Here is a 15,899-nt window from a genome sequence, read left to right on the forward strand (position 1 = left end):
AAGAAAAAAAATACATAAAGTTACACAAAAAAAAAAAAAAAACTTAAACCAAAATAAGTATAGTTGAATAAAAAAAACATACTGTTGTTTTGGCTTTCTTATCCTTCGTCTTCTCCGCCTTCTTTTGTGGGTCACTCATAATTACCTAAATAGTAAAAACTAACAAATGTGAGTAATCAAAAGTTCAAAACTAAATAATCAATTAAAACAGCCCTATAATTCACATCAATACTTAATAGTTAGATTAGAATCTAAAAACTAATCTCATTCCTAAATTGCAACAAAATAATAATATGAATCCTAATATGAATCTAAAAACTAAATGAATAATAGGTAGGTAGAGATTAATAGCTTACCAAGTAGAAGGAAGCACTGGCGGGCGGCGGCGGCTCTGACAGCGGAGAGGAGAAACTGAGAAAGTCCGGTGAGGAAGTGGTGCCGGCTGAGAAGTGGTGGCGGAGGAATCACCAGCGGGCGGAGGAATCACCGGAGAAGGGCGGCGAGCGAAGAGAGGTTTGGCCGTAGAAGTGGTGGCGGCGATGGAGACGTGAGTTAGGGTTTGGAAACGTGAAAGACTGAAAGTGGAAATGTGAGTTAGGGTTTGGGGATAATAATAGTTTATAATTATAATATTATATATATATATATATATATATTTAATTATAAAAATCTAACCAGGTACTTACAGATAAACATGTATTTTACTGTTTAGACACGAAAATTAACAGGTAAATTCGTGTCTACCTATTTAGTACACGAAACATGTTAAGGCCTTACTCGTTACCTGTTAAGGTCGTGTAGGTACGTGTCGTGTATTCGTGTCTTGTGTATAAATTGCCAGCCCTAGGTAACAGAGAATGATGCAGCATGCTAAGGAAGCTCCTGTAAAATGGCATACATCCAACTTTACCATCTTGGCAATGTATGTAAGTACTTTATTAAAACTTCCTTTATGTTTTCCTTCATGTTCATAGTAAGCATACTTTTGATCAATTAAAACACAGGTTTATGTTACTCACGGTTACCCCGAAATTGTAGGCTTATTTTTAATTTGTTTTTATATCCATGCTTATTGGATGCAACTTATGGTTGCTATTCCCTTGGCGTTGTTATGTGCAATAGCAACACAATATGTTTGTAATGGCAAAGACGAAAACTAAATTTCCAATACTCCAACTAGATGCAAGGCCATATTCAATTGCTATGCAAGGTCATATTCGTTTTGTTGAATCTCCTGAAATTGCCTTATGGTAATTAGATTAATTCACCAACTGGTGTGTGTAAATATATATATATATATATATATATATATTTGTAATTATATATATGCAGGTCTTTCTGTGGTGTCTATGTTAACCAACAAACATGTATACTTATAGTGTTTGTTAATTGTGTATATTTATGTAAAAGATCTCCCAAGTGTGAATTCTTATGTGTATGGAGGTTTTAATTTATAAATTTCAATGGTTATAACTATCTTGTTGACCTTACATAGCCCTCTACCACTTTGTTTTATTACATTTGTTTTCACCCGAACCTCCACAAAAATCTTTTGCATTAATCAACGAAAGACAAAGGCAGTAGTCATAGTACCATAACGACCCAAACCAATGACACCAATTTTCCGCTGCTAATGATGCAGTTTTAAAGACGCAAAGTTTTTGGGTGCCATGATATTAGCAACTAGCTGTATGGTAATTGGTTATGTATGTGAAGAAGATATGGAAAGTATTGCTGATGTTTTTAGGTTTGTATTAAAAAATTATCCGATCATGTAATGTATTTTACGTACTTTGTATTCAAGAATTAATGTTACTATAGATAAAGTTTATGGTATTATCTAAGTTAGAAGTATTTACTTGTATACTAAATGATAAATAAATATTTATAATTTATAATTTATCTAATACTTGAAAATGGTTTGACTGATCCACCTGGTCCTATGAATATACTAGGTAACAATTGCGTTAGGGCTAATACCCTCATACGCCCCATACACAACCTTCTGATGCCTCATATGGATAAAGAGGAATGAGATACTCTACTTTAATGATTGGTATTTGTAAAGTTAGTTTATTTTTGTTTGGATGATCGAAAATGTTTAAAACCATGAATGGGTTGATTGGTAGAACACAACAAAATTGAATATAACAACAGGTGGTATTCAGATGAAATGGTTAAGTTTTTTATTTAATCGTTACAAAATGTTGACAATTAGTTAGTTGTCGTAATCACCGCTTCTTATGAATCTAAAAGCCGAATCCTCATTGCATCACGCAAACCGAACCTATACTAAACGAATACCCATTGCGTTCCCGTCGCAACAAGCGGGCTCACCTACTAGTACATTAAAACATACTTTAATAAAATTCAAATCATAACATCCATTAAAAACAATTATGATGTCCAAGAGGTTATGGGATGTGGTGTCGACTTTTGAAATTTTAAATTAGGGAACGGGTACACTAGGTAGTACCGCATATACCTTTACATATTAAGGAACATTACAACACATATTAAAGAGAGAACTATGGTTTTCGTCAATATAGTTTGTTCAATTTTGCTATTTCAGTCCAAAATTATAAAATTCGCTGTTTTCTTCCCTAAGGTGTCATTTACGTTGCAATTATTGGCCATAAGGTTTCGTTGTCATTGCGATTTTCGTCCCCGTTGTTTGTTAAAATCTGCTATTTCAATCCAAAATATGTTAACGAAAAGGAAGAAAATTGCCTTGAAAATAAAACCTTAGAGCATTCACATTCTACCCATCAAATTATGTGAGTGGGGTTTTTATAATTTAGGGAGTGGTTTAAGGTGTTGTGAGTAGACTATAGAGAAAATGCAATGATTTTTCTGTATATTTAAAAAGTGTCTATAACACCATATAAGACTATAGAGAAAACTATTTTTTGAGAAATAGTTTACCCCTTGAAGTTGATCAAATAAGTCGTCTATTCGTGGAAGAGGGTATCGGTTTTTTATGGTAACTTTGTTTAATTCCCGGTAATCAATGCACGTTCTAAAACTTCCATCTTTCTTCTTTACAAACAATACCGGTGCTCCCCATGGAGAATAACTAGGACGAATGAAACCCTTATCTAACAACTCCTGTAACTGGTTAGATAATTCTTGCATTTCAGAAGGTGCCAGTCGGTATGGTGCCTTAGCAATAGGGGCTGATCCTGGGATTAAATCAATTCGGAATTCAACCTGTCGGTTCGGTGGTAATTGTAACGATTCCGACGAAACCGGTATACCCTAACCGGAAGACAATAGTTACGTCATAATTAATGTCGGATACATGAGTTACCATAGTAATTATACGAGAATACATGGTTCACTGTATTGATTGTACATGAATATATAATTCATCGTATTGAATATGCGATTAATCGATCGATAGTTATTGAAACCCGAACGAATCGAGGGTTCAACTATAGACGAGATATATAATATTTAGTGATGTTTACGAAGTATTAAAGCTTCGGGATAAGTAAAGTACGGCACAGAAAAAGAATTTCGATTTAATGTACGTCGGTACGTTAAACGAAACCTTTAATACCAAACAGAGCAAGAGATGATCGATCAAGCCGAAAAAGATGCGCGATAACTAATGATATGATGTTTTAAGTTAATAAATGTCATGGTTTAAGTTTTTAAAGTTTTTAAATCGGTTTTATATAAATTTCATTTTTAAGCCGAAAACGACCGTTTTAACCTCGTTTTAAGCCGAATTAGACATTTAACCGAAAAACGAACTGAACCAGATTATCCAAAACATTATCCGGATTACGAGAATCCAAATATGTGGCTAATATTGGAGAGGTGGGTCCCGCCCCTCCCCTCTACTAACTCCGATCGGAAATGGGGGATCTCCCCTAGCCCTTTCATTTCTTTTTTACAACAAAAATCTCTATGAACTTCAATCCTCTCCACATCAAGATCATAAAAACCGAGATTTTATCAAGAAAACCGAGGTAAAAAGTCGAGTTATTTACGTTTCCATCTTCGTTTCTTGAGTTTGTTTGCAAGAAAATGAGGTTTCAAAGATGAAAACCGATTCTTGCATGATCAAGTGATGTATACGGGTTATACAAGGGATCTTGGTCCAAGAAAGGAGTTAAACGAACCAAAAACGAATTTTTACGGTTAAATCTTTGTTTTTAAAGCAATAACCGAAACTATAGTGTAAGAGGCTTGATCGTGAGTGTAACTTGCTTGGTATTGTGGTATGTTGGTTGTAGCTTATGTGTCTAGTGGTAAATAAGGCGGAAAGACGAGTTTGTAGCTTGTAGTGGCGCAAAACGAAAGGTATATTCGGTTATGTTCGGTTTTGGGAAATTTGGACAGATTGTTGATGCTTTAGAGTTAGGTCATGAAATTTTACAGAGGTGTTAAACACATGAAAATATGAGTTCTGTGAATATTTGGTAATTTTTGGATAAAGGATGAATATTTGGTGAATTTAATGCTTGGTTTTGGCCAAAAATAGTGAAAAATAGTTAAATATCATGAAAAATTCTGGAAAATTTCAGATAAGCTTTTTATATCATGTATAAGTCACACACAAAATTTGAGGTCCGTTGGAGAAGTCTAAGTAGGCTTTTCGGTTAAACGAGTTCTAGGGTTTTCTATCTCGGTTTTAGTGAAAATGTCATGTAAAAGAAGATTTTGGTTCTAGAAAAATTACAGAGGACTATGTGGATGGTAGGGGACATCCAGGAGAAATTTGAGATTTTTCTAAGATCGTTTGGTATTTACGACATATTTAGTGTTTAAATGGTGTTTAAAAATAGATAAATAAATTTTAAATATAAAAATTAATTCTGGAAATATTTTTATAAAATTCCCCACTATCAAAAAGTGGTTTGTGCAAAATTTCAAGATCTGAGGTTAAACGGATAATTATTTGTGCTAATTATCAAACTTTTAAAGTTAAAACGCGTAAAACGATGAAGTTCGCTTAAGCGAGCTGACTGGTGTATAAAAACCCTAAAAATGGACTATTTTCATATAATGAGTTAAACAAGTAAAAATAAATCATCCGAAAATAATTCGGATGATTTGAGTAATTTTAACCTATTCTAACAGTTTCCGGTACGCCAAAGACGGAAACGGGTCCCGCGGCCAATCGGGACGTCTAAACCGAGCTATGATTTCACATCTTTAATTAAATTATCAGTCAACCACTATTTTCGGGTCGTGTGTGACCAAACTCATTTTTGGAACATAAAAACGGATAACCGTGCTAGGCACGCAAAACGAGAAAAACGACTAATAGTAGTTGTGACCATGGAACTCTAAACGACATCACAATCTGAGTCCGGAGAAGTGTTTCTGGGTTAACCTTGCCCCCAGAACGGGTACAGTGCTGGGTTAACAGTGCCCCCAGATGTACCGGTTAACTTGGTTAAAGTTATATTAATAATGAGTGTATAGTAACGATCGTAGGGATCATATTACAGATTGGACGTGTTAATTGATAATGATTGTTGTTACCTGCTTGCATGTGCTAAGGTGAGTTTCACGAGCCCCTTTTTCTGAATTGTTTTCAAATATTTTCCCGGGGCGGAAAGCATGTTACTATTGAAATGTTTAAATACATACTGAACGCATGGATTTGCGTGTATTTATAAATATTTGATTGTACGGGAATTGTACGGAATGGGTACAGTACTGGGTTAACAGTGTCCCCAGATGCCTTTGGAAGTGTTACTGGGTTAACTGTGTCCCCAGATGTCTTTGGAAGTGCTACTGGGTTAACTGTGTCCCCAGATGCCTTTGGAAGTATTTCTGGGTTAACGTTGCCCCCAGAATGAGTACAGTACTGGGTTAACAGTGTCCCCAGATAATATTATATTATGATATGGATTTATCATGGTTTACTCAAATTGTGAAACTCACCAACTATTCGTAGTTGACCCGTTTTCTCACATGCTTTTCAGTTACAATTAAGATGAAGTGATTGCTTACGTGCTAAGTGCTTGATGTGTGTAAGATTTGCGTGCAGGATGTTAGGATACATTATAACAAATAGAATTGTCTATCGTATTGTATGATGTGTGTATCACCTAGACGGTAATGAAATACAAGATAATGTAATTTGAAGTATATTAATGTATTCAGTTTTCTTTATAAACAATGTGGTTGATATCAGACGAGTCTGTCGCACCCCGTTTACGTTTCCGCTACGGTTGCGGGGTGTTACAGAACTTGGTATCAGAGCCATTGGTTATAAAAGAATTAGGATGTTTTTAAAAGATACCTAAAATATAACCAGTAGCTCAAGTATTATAGGATCTGAATATCAACTAATAATTTATAGTGACGAGGTCTGGATGAACTTGGATGGACAAGTGAGTTGTTATGGTCCGGAACATAATAACAGACTTGTCCGCACGAGGGAATTCAGGGGAAGTCACGGGGTACATTAATAGGTAAAAATGGCAACATATGTGTAAAGTATATAATATTATTTATGTGTGCTAATGTGTATATATATACGTGCATATCTTGTGGGTACATGTATTGAGAAATGGGACCCGGATAAGGAACCGGTGGATGAAATAATAAAAGTACCGAGGATGCTGAAATTTCTAGAGCATCGGTTGATAATGAGTTTGACTTATCGGGCCATAGTTATGATAGTACCAAGTTAGATCTCCCGTTTGACATTAACCAGAAATATCTAGTAACCGTCACTCCCAACCAAAATTGATAAATCCCTTACCCTACCAACACCGGTACCGTATATCCTAATAACCCCATATGTTCACCCGAACCGCCGACCCTCACGTACGGACGGACCTGTACCTGAACCTATTCTTGTTCCATTAAAATAAAAATAAAATAATAATAATAAAATGGATAATAAATGAGCAGATAAAAATAATATATAGAAATATATATATGTATTGCTCACTCTCAAACATATGAGACATACCACCTCCAGATCGAGAATTACTGATTTTAGCAAACCTAGAACGCCTGAGGACATTGGCTGAGCAAGTGATAGAGTTTCCCATAATAGTAATTAATAATATTTGAAGGCAACCCATGTAGCGCGATTACCTTGAACCTTGCAACTCCCTATGTTAACCTTTCATCCGTTAGATGCCTATACCCATGTATACTCGAATAGAATGATTACCCATACACAAAGAGGTGTTGGAATCATTATAGCATAGTTGGGTATTCGTTCGTAGGTGGTATACTGTGTATGCCGGATATACGAATAAACACGGATATTATAACACCGTGGTACGTAATCGTTTGATGCTCACAGTGAGCATGTATCGGTTATGCTGACATGCAAAAGGATATTGAGATCAAGTATATTAAACATTAATCTTTGTTGAGAAAGATCTATATGTCAGTTGGTGACAAGGGTTATGAAATATATTTAAACGTTAACCGACGACAGGTTAAGTCCATATGTTATTACATTTGTGGGACATATATACTAGATACCGGTATGTGTAATATATATGATAATATTTGGTGTGTATGTGTACCTGCTGTTATGATTGAGCTGGTAACGAGTTATATGGTGAGATTAGTATTGATTACTGCGTACGGTATGGGTACGGCAGAATGACATAAAAAGAGTAACTCCAATGATGGAGATTGATATGATTCAGTTGATTGCTCAAAGATAGCAGATGATGATACCGAATGTCGTATCACAGATCACTGCTAGTGTTGATGCAAATGTGATCGCAGAATTATAGATCGAGCAATCACATGATTATGAATATTTCAATTCTTAGTGTTATTACTAAGAGTGATATTGTACCACCGAATACTGTTGCGACTACAAGTATTAGTTATAAACTAAACATGAATGGTAGTCGTAATGAATTAGATTCGGTATGAAGGATATGTTTATCGGTTGTGTTAAGGAAATTATTAATAGTCCACTGATGGTAAAGGGAGGAATAGATTAGCGAGTGGATAGAAAAGATCGAAATGGTTAAGGATATTGGTAAAAGTCTAGAACATTGTGTAGTGAAATATGCTACAGATATGTTGGTAGATTATGTTGTATCGTGATGGAACACGATGGTACAAAATTACAGTTAGAAAATTATTACTCAGATGATATGGTCGGAATTTAAAATTCTTGTGCTAGAGCACTTTTATTCGAATAATTAAGTTCAGAGATTGGAAACTGAGTTATGGAAGATAGAAATGTTGTGTGCTGATCACATAGAACACGCTAATCGTTTGAAGGAATTGTCATGTCTGGTAACATGGCTAATTACTCCTGAAACTAAGCGAAGTGAGCGCTATATTGGGACTAACTCCATCGATAAGGAGTATAGTCAACCCTGTAAAATATACAACATTTGGAAGGGTTGTGTCACAAGCCAGCATTGATATATTCGACTTTATGGGAAGCAGAATGGAAGGACGTTAGGTGAGACGTCGAGTGCTAAAGAAGAGAAATGATAAAGGTATAGTGCAAAATAGACTTGTGAATAAGTAGGTATGCCCTACAATCCAGAATTATACCAAGACTAGTTCTGGTGTGAAAACATGAACCGCATGAAGGGTCTTTCCCTAAATGTGGAAAATATGGTTATCGGCAGGAAGAAGAATGTCGAGTGATAGTAGGCCACAGGTGTGGTAAAGATGGAAGTAATGCCCCAATTGTAGAACCAATTGAAGCCATGTGAACCGGCAACCCCAACCCATTCGTGTACAACCACTCTGAACCTAACAACTTCAATAATAATCCATCCAAAGAAATCAAATTATGCCAAACAGTTGTACTTGCTATGAATGTGGCAGTACAGAACGTTTCAAGAGAAATTGCCCAAAGTTGAACCAAGGTGTCGTTAGAAGACGAACCTCATGACAAGCATCAACCTCTGATCAAGCAAGGAGCCGTGCCTTTGTGAGTAATTCGAATAAAGCACGTCATGAACCAAAGGTGGTATTAAGTACGTTGTAGTTTTAAATCAATGGGCTTCAGCGATATTTTTACGGTCGTCGATAGAAGTTAGTTCCTGTTAACCTCCTATCATTTGGAAAGATACCGATTAGTGAAACTATAGAACCCTATACTGTAGAATCGCTAACGGTGAATCCCTAATGGTTAACTAAATTGTTCGGAATTGCCCTATTATTCGGAACGATTAATCCTTTCCTTATTGACCTACGACCAGTAAAGTTAAGAAGTTTTGACGTAATAGTTAACATGGATTGGCTAACTCAACATGAAGCAGAAATCAAATATGAAAAGAAGATGATTAGAAGCTCTCTTTCGGACGATGAAAAGATTAAATACAGAGAAAAGTGTACGGTATTATGTTACCACTCTAATCTCATCTTGAGATGTTATAATATTTACGACAAGAAGACGTGGTGTATTTAACAAACGCGATTGCCAAAGTATTTAAAAGAAAACATATAGAAGATATCCCGGTGGTTCGCAAATTTCCACAAGTTTTCCCAGAAGAACTTCCTGGATTACCGCCAACCCGACAGGTCGAATTCAGAATCGATTTAATGTCTCAAGCTGGCCCTGTTGCTAAAACACCCTACCGACTTGCACCGTCCGAGATGCAAGAATTATCCAATCAGTTACAAGAATTGTTGGATAAGATTTTATACGACCTAGTTAGTCACCATGGGGTGCACCAGTTTTAATTGGGAAATGAAGGACGGAAGTGTTAGGATATGTGTTGATTAGGGAGAATTGAATAAAGTGACGATCAAGAATAGGTACTCACTTCTTCGAAGTAAATGATCTGTTTAACCAACTGCAAAGGGCGATTTGTCTTTAGAAAATTGATCTTATATATAGTTATCACCAAATGAAAAAAAAATCCAAGAGGAGGACGTTGCAGCAACAGCGTTTCGGACTCGCTACGGCCATTATGAATTCTTATTCATGCCGTTCGGGTTAACAAATGCGCAGGCAGTATTCATGGAACTCATGAATCGAGTCTGTAAACCTTACTTTGACAAATTTGTCATAGCATTCATTGATGATATTTTGATATATTCGCAACGTAAAGAAGAGCACGAACGACGGTTAAGGAAAATTGTGGAAGTGTAAAAGCAAGAGGAGTTATACGCGAAGTTTTCAAAATGTGACTTTGAATACAGAAAGCATAGTCCCTTGGTCAAGTTGTAAAGCAACAAGGATTTCACAAAGATTCAAATAAGATAGAAACCATTAAAATTGGCAGTCACCCAAGGCACCAAAGGGAATGCGCCAATCTTTAGGACTAGCCGGAGGCTATCAGCGGTTTATTGAAGAATTTTTAGCATTACCCAACTCATAATCCTTTGTACGACGCAAATGTACAAATTTTATAGAAGATAAGAGACCGCAGTCTCATACTCATCGAAGATGGGTTGAGTTGTTAAGCGATTATGACTGTGACATCCGTTATCACCCCGGCATGGCTAACGTCATAGCCGATGCCTTGAGTAGGAAAGATCGGGTTAAGCCATTGCGAGTGCGAGTGCTGGGGATGATAGTCCAGTCGAATCCTTCGGACCTGATTCGAGTCGCTCAACGTGAGGCGTTGGAAGAGGAACAATTGGAAAAGGAGGGACTTTACGGCAACGAGAAGAATTTCGAACAGCGCGTGGACGAAATTCTCTATTTCAAAGATCGGGTTTGGATCCCGACCCTCCATGACCTTCGTGAATTAATCATGGACGAAGCGCATAGATCGAAATATTCCATACATCCGGGATCGGATTGGACTATTGATGATACGAATATCTGAAAGGATTTTGTTAATGACCGAGTGTGGAGAAAGATATGGTTACATATGTTGGTGAAAATTTAAGTTATGCGAGAGATAAGGCTGCATACCGAAAACCCTTGGGAACGCCACAACGACAGAAAATTCGTCAATGATAGTGGGAATAAATTGCAATGGATTTCGGGACGCAAATTCTCATGATATATCAAAGGCATGAGGTAAATTGGGTAATCGCGGATCGATTAACCAATCCTCGCATTTCATCCCAATCCATGACGATTACCACAATGAATTCTCGCTCAAATTCATGATGGTGAATGGTATCTCGTCGTGGAGTACCATTTTCAATTATCTCAGATCGAAATAGTCATCCTTCTTCCATTATTGGAAGGCGGGGAAGGAGGCATCGAGAGCTTGAAGCTTTCTATGGGTGAAGTAATTATCACCAATTTGTTAAATTGAAAATGGGCGTCAATCGAGCCGTAATTTTTGAATTGATTCGAGAAACAACCAATCGGATTTATAATATTTAAGATAAGTTGAAAGCAGCGCGAGATTGGCAAAGGATTTATGCCAACATTCAAAGGAAACCATTGTCGCTGGAAAGAGGTGACAAGGTATTTTTAAGGCATCACCTTAGAGAGGTGATATGAGGTTTGGCAAAACCGAAAATAGCTCCTTAATATATTGGACCTCATGAGACTATCTCCATGATTGGTCATTTAGTTTATCGATTAAAGTACTCCAGGGACTAAGTACTATATATGATGTTTTGCCATGCATACGGATTGAAAAGTGCCTAAGCGATGAGGCAACGAAAGTACTAGTAATAGAGGTACTCATAGGAGACATGCTTGATATCATAACTAATTCCGTAGAGATAGTAGACGGGAAAACTAAACAGTTTGAACATACCAAGCTTTATTGACTAAGATAGACCAGATTATACCTGGTAACGCGAGGGTGAATTCTGAAGGAAACCCCCCCCCCCACCATTCTCTCAGAAAGGGATACTGGGCGTGTAAAATTTCGAGGACGAAATTTCTTAACGGGGGGAGAATGTAACGATTCCTACGAAACCCGGCATACCCTAACCGGAAGACAATAGTTACGTCATAATTAATGTCGGATACATGAGTTACCATAGTAATTATACGAGAATACATGGTTCACTGTATTGATTGTACATGAATATATAATTCATCGTATTGAATATCCGATTAATCGATCGATAGTTATTGAAACCCGAACGAATCGAGGGTTCAATTATAGACGAGATATATGATATTTAGTGATGTTTACGAAGTATTAAAGCTTCGGGATAAGTAAAGTACGGCACAGAAAAAGAATTTCGATTTAATGTACGTCGGTACGTTAAACGAAACCTTTAATACCAAACCGAGCAAGAGATGATCGATCAAGCCGAAAAAGATGCGCGATAACTAATGATATGATGTTTTAAGTTAATAAATGTCATGGTTTAAGTTTTTAAAGTTTTTAAATCGGTTTTATATAAATTTCATTTTTAAGCCGAAAACGACCGTTTTAACCTCGTTTTAAGCCGAATTAGACATTTAACCAAAAAACGAACTGAACCAGATTATCCAAAACATTATCCGGATTACGAGAATCCAAATATGTGGCTAATATTGGAGAGGTGGGTCCCGCCCCACCCCTCTACTAACTCCGATCGGAAATGGGGGATCTCCCCTAGCCCTTTCATTTCTTTTTTACAACAAAAATCTCTATGAACTTCAATCCTCTCCACATCAAGATCATAAAAATCGAGATTTTATTAAGAAAAGCGAGGTAAAAAGTCGAGTTATTTACGTTTCCATCTTCGTTTCTTGAGTTTGTTTGCAAGAAAATGAGGTTTCAAAGATGAAAACCGATTCTTGCATGATCAAGTGATGTATACGGGTTATACAAGGGATCTTGGTCCAAGAAAGGAGTTAAACGAACCAAAAACGAATTTTTACTGTTAAATCTTTGTTTTTAAAGCAATAACCGAAACTATAGTGTAAGAGGCTTGATCGTGAGTGTAACTTGTTTGGTATTGTGGTATGTTGGTTGTAGGTTCTGTGTTTAGTGGTAAATAAGGCGGAAAGACGAGTTTGTAGCTTGTAGTGGCGCAAAACGAAAGGTATATTCGGTTATGTTCGGTTTTGGGAAATTTGGAGAGATTGTTGATTTTTTAGAGTTAGGTCATGAAATTTTACAGAGGTTTTAAACACATGAGAATATGAGTTCTGTGAATTTTTGGTAATTTTTGGATAAAGGATGAATATTTGGTGAATTTAATGCTTGGTTTTGGCCAAAAATAGTGAAAAATAGTTAAATATCATGAAAAATTCTGGAAAATTGCAGATAAGCTTTTTATATCATGTATAAGTCACACACAAAATTTGAGGTCCGTTGGAAAAGTCTAAGTAGGCTTTTCGGTTAAACGAGTTCTAGGGTTTTCTAGCTCGGTTTTAATGAAAATGGCATGTAAAAGAAGATTTTGATTCTGGAAAAATTACAGGGGACTATGTGGATGGTAGGGGACATCCAGGAGAAATTTGGGATTTTTCTAAGATCGTTTGGTATTTACGACATATTTAGTGTTTAAATGGTGTTTAAAAATAGATAAATAAATTTTAAATATAAAAATTAATTCTGGAAATATTTTTATAAAATTTCCCACTATCAAAAAGTGGTTTGTGCAAAATTTCAAGATCCGAGGTTAAACGGATAATTATTTGTGCTAATTATCAAACTTTTAAAGTTAAAACGCGTAAACCGATGAAGTTCGCTTAAGCGAGCTGACTGGTGTATAAAAACCCTAAAAATGGACTATTTTCATATAATGAGTTAAACAGGTAAAAATAAATCATCCGAAAATAATTCGGATGATTTGAGTAATTTTAACCTATTCTAACAGTTTCCGGTACGCCAAAGACGGAAACGGGTCACGCGGCCAATCGGGACGTCTAAACCGAGCTATGATTTCACATCTTTAATTAAATTATCAGTCAACCACTATTTTCGGGTCGTGTGTGACCAAACTCATTTTTGGAACATAAAAACGGATAACCGTGCTAGGCACGCAAAACGAGAAAAACGACTAATAGTAGTTGTGACCATGGAACTCTAAACGACATCACAATCTGAGTCCGGAGAAGTGTTTCTGGGTTAACCTTGCCCCCAGAACGGGTACAGTGCTGGGTTAACAGTGCCCCCAGATGTACCGGTTAACTTGGTTAAAGTTATATTAATAATGAGTGTATAGTAACGATCGTAGGGATCATATTACAGATTGGACGTGTTAATTGATAATGATTGTTGTTACCTGCTTGCATGTGCTAAGGTGAGTTTCACGAGCCCCTTTTTCTGAATTGTTTTCAAATATTTTCTCTGGGCGGAAAGCATGTTACTATTGAAATGTTTAAATACATACTGAACGCATGGATTTGCGTGTATTTATAAATATTTGATTGTACGGGAATTGTACGGAATGGGTACAGTACTGGGTTAACAGTGTCCCCAGATGCCTTTGGAAGTGTTACTGGGTTAACTGTGTCCCCAGATGTCTTTGGAAGTGCTACTGGGTTAACTGTGTCCCCAGATGCCTTTGGAAGTGTTTCTGGGTTAACGTTGCCCCCAGAATGAGTACAGTACTGGGTTAACAGTGTCCCCAGATAATATTATATTATGATATGGATTTATCATGGTTTACTCAAATTGTGAAACTCACCAACTATTCGTAGTTGACCCGTTTTCTCACATGCTTTTCAGGTACAATTAAGATGAAGTGATTGCTTACGTGCTAAGTGCTTGATGTGTTAAGATTTGCGTGCAGGATGTTAGGATACATTATAACAAATAGAATTGTGTATCGTATTGTATGATGTGTGTATCACCTAGACGGTAATGAAATACAAGATAATGTAATTTGAAGTATATTAATGTATTCAGTTTTCTTTATAAACAATGTGGTTGATATCAGACGAGTCTGTCGCACCCCGTTTACGTTTCCGCTGTGGTTGCGGGGTGTTACAGTAATCCAGGTAGATCATCGGGAAAGACATCGGGGTATTCACGTACAACGAGAATCTCTTCTATGCATTTTTCATCAGGGTTCTTTATAGTCACGTTTGCCAAGAATGCTATACAACCTTGGTGTAAACATTTCAACACTTTGAGATGAGACACGAGAGACAATATCGAACCGGACTTCTCTCTTTGTACCACAATCATCTCACCATTCGAAAAGTGGATTTTAACTGTCTTATCGTTACACACAATCTCTGCCTTATTCTTGGTTAACCAGTCCATGTCGACAATAACATCAAACTTCCTAACTCTACCAGGAGTAGGTCAATAAGGAATAGGTGGTCATTTAGAATAATGGAACAGTTTTGGACTATTTGGTTGACAGTTATAGAGTTACCGTTAGCGAGTTCTATAGTATAGGGATTTGTTAGTTCACTAACTGGCATATTACCCAGGGATACAAAACTAGTAGAAACAAAGCTTCTATCGGCACCCGTGTCAAATAATACAGAAGCATATTGATCAGAAACAACAAATGTACCTGTTACTACGTTCGGGTCTTGTCGTGCTTCCCCAGACCCGATAATGAACGCGCGTCCCCGAGGCGCACTTGAAGTCGATGCTTGGTTTGGTCTAGCAACCATTCTTTGATTCAGCTTAGGGCAATTTCTTCTAATATGATCTGTACTGCCGCATTCATAACAGGCATGGTAGGTTGCTGCGGTTGAAGTTTGTTGGATAGATTGTTGGCGGATTGGCTAAGGTCTAGGTGGCTGTGGACGACGAGGTTGAGTTGTTTGGGTTGACCGGTTCACAATTTCTGCACTTGCTCTGCAATTAGGGGCATAATGCCCAGTTCGACCACATTTATGGCATACCGGCAATCTGCACTCTCCCACATGATGGTAATTACATCTGTCACACTTTGGCAAGGGTCCCTTGTACATGTCTTGCTTCGTATTGGAACCAGTTATAGCATAATTTCTTATTGTCGGACGTGCACGTTTGCTTGATTGTCCTCCTTGTGCTCTCGTCCCGTAGTCAGTTCGTTTCATTCCCGTTGATTCCCCGGCCATTTTCAATACTCCACTCCTTACCAAGTCAAAAGTTACAATGCCGGTTTGAGTCACGGCATTC

The sequence above is a fragment of the Bidens hawaiensis genome, unplaced genomic scaffold (assembly GCF_021521415.1).
Source record: "Bidens hawaiensis isolate Kalapana, Puna unplaced genomic scaffold, B.hawaiensis_p1.1 tig00033942_1, whole genome shotgun sequence".
Taxonomy (NCBI): domain Eukaryota; kingdom Viridiplantae; phylum Streptophyta; class Magnoliopsida; order Asterales; family Asteraceae; genus Bidens; species Bidens hawaiensis.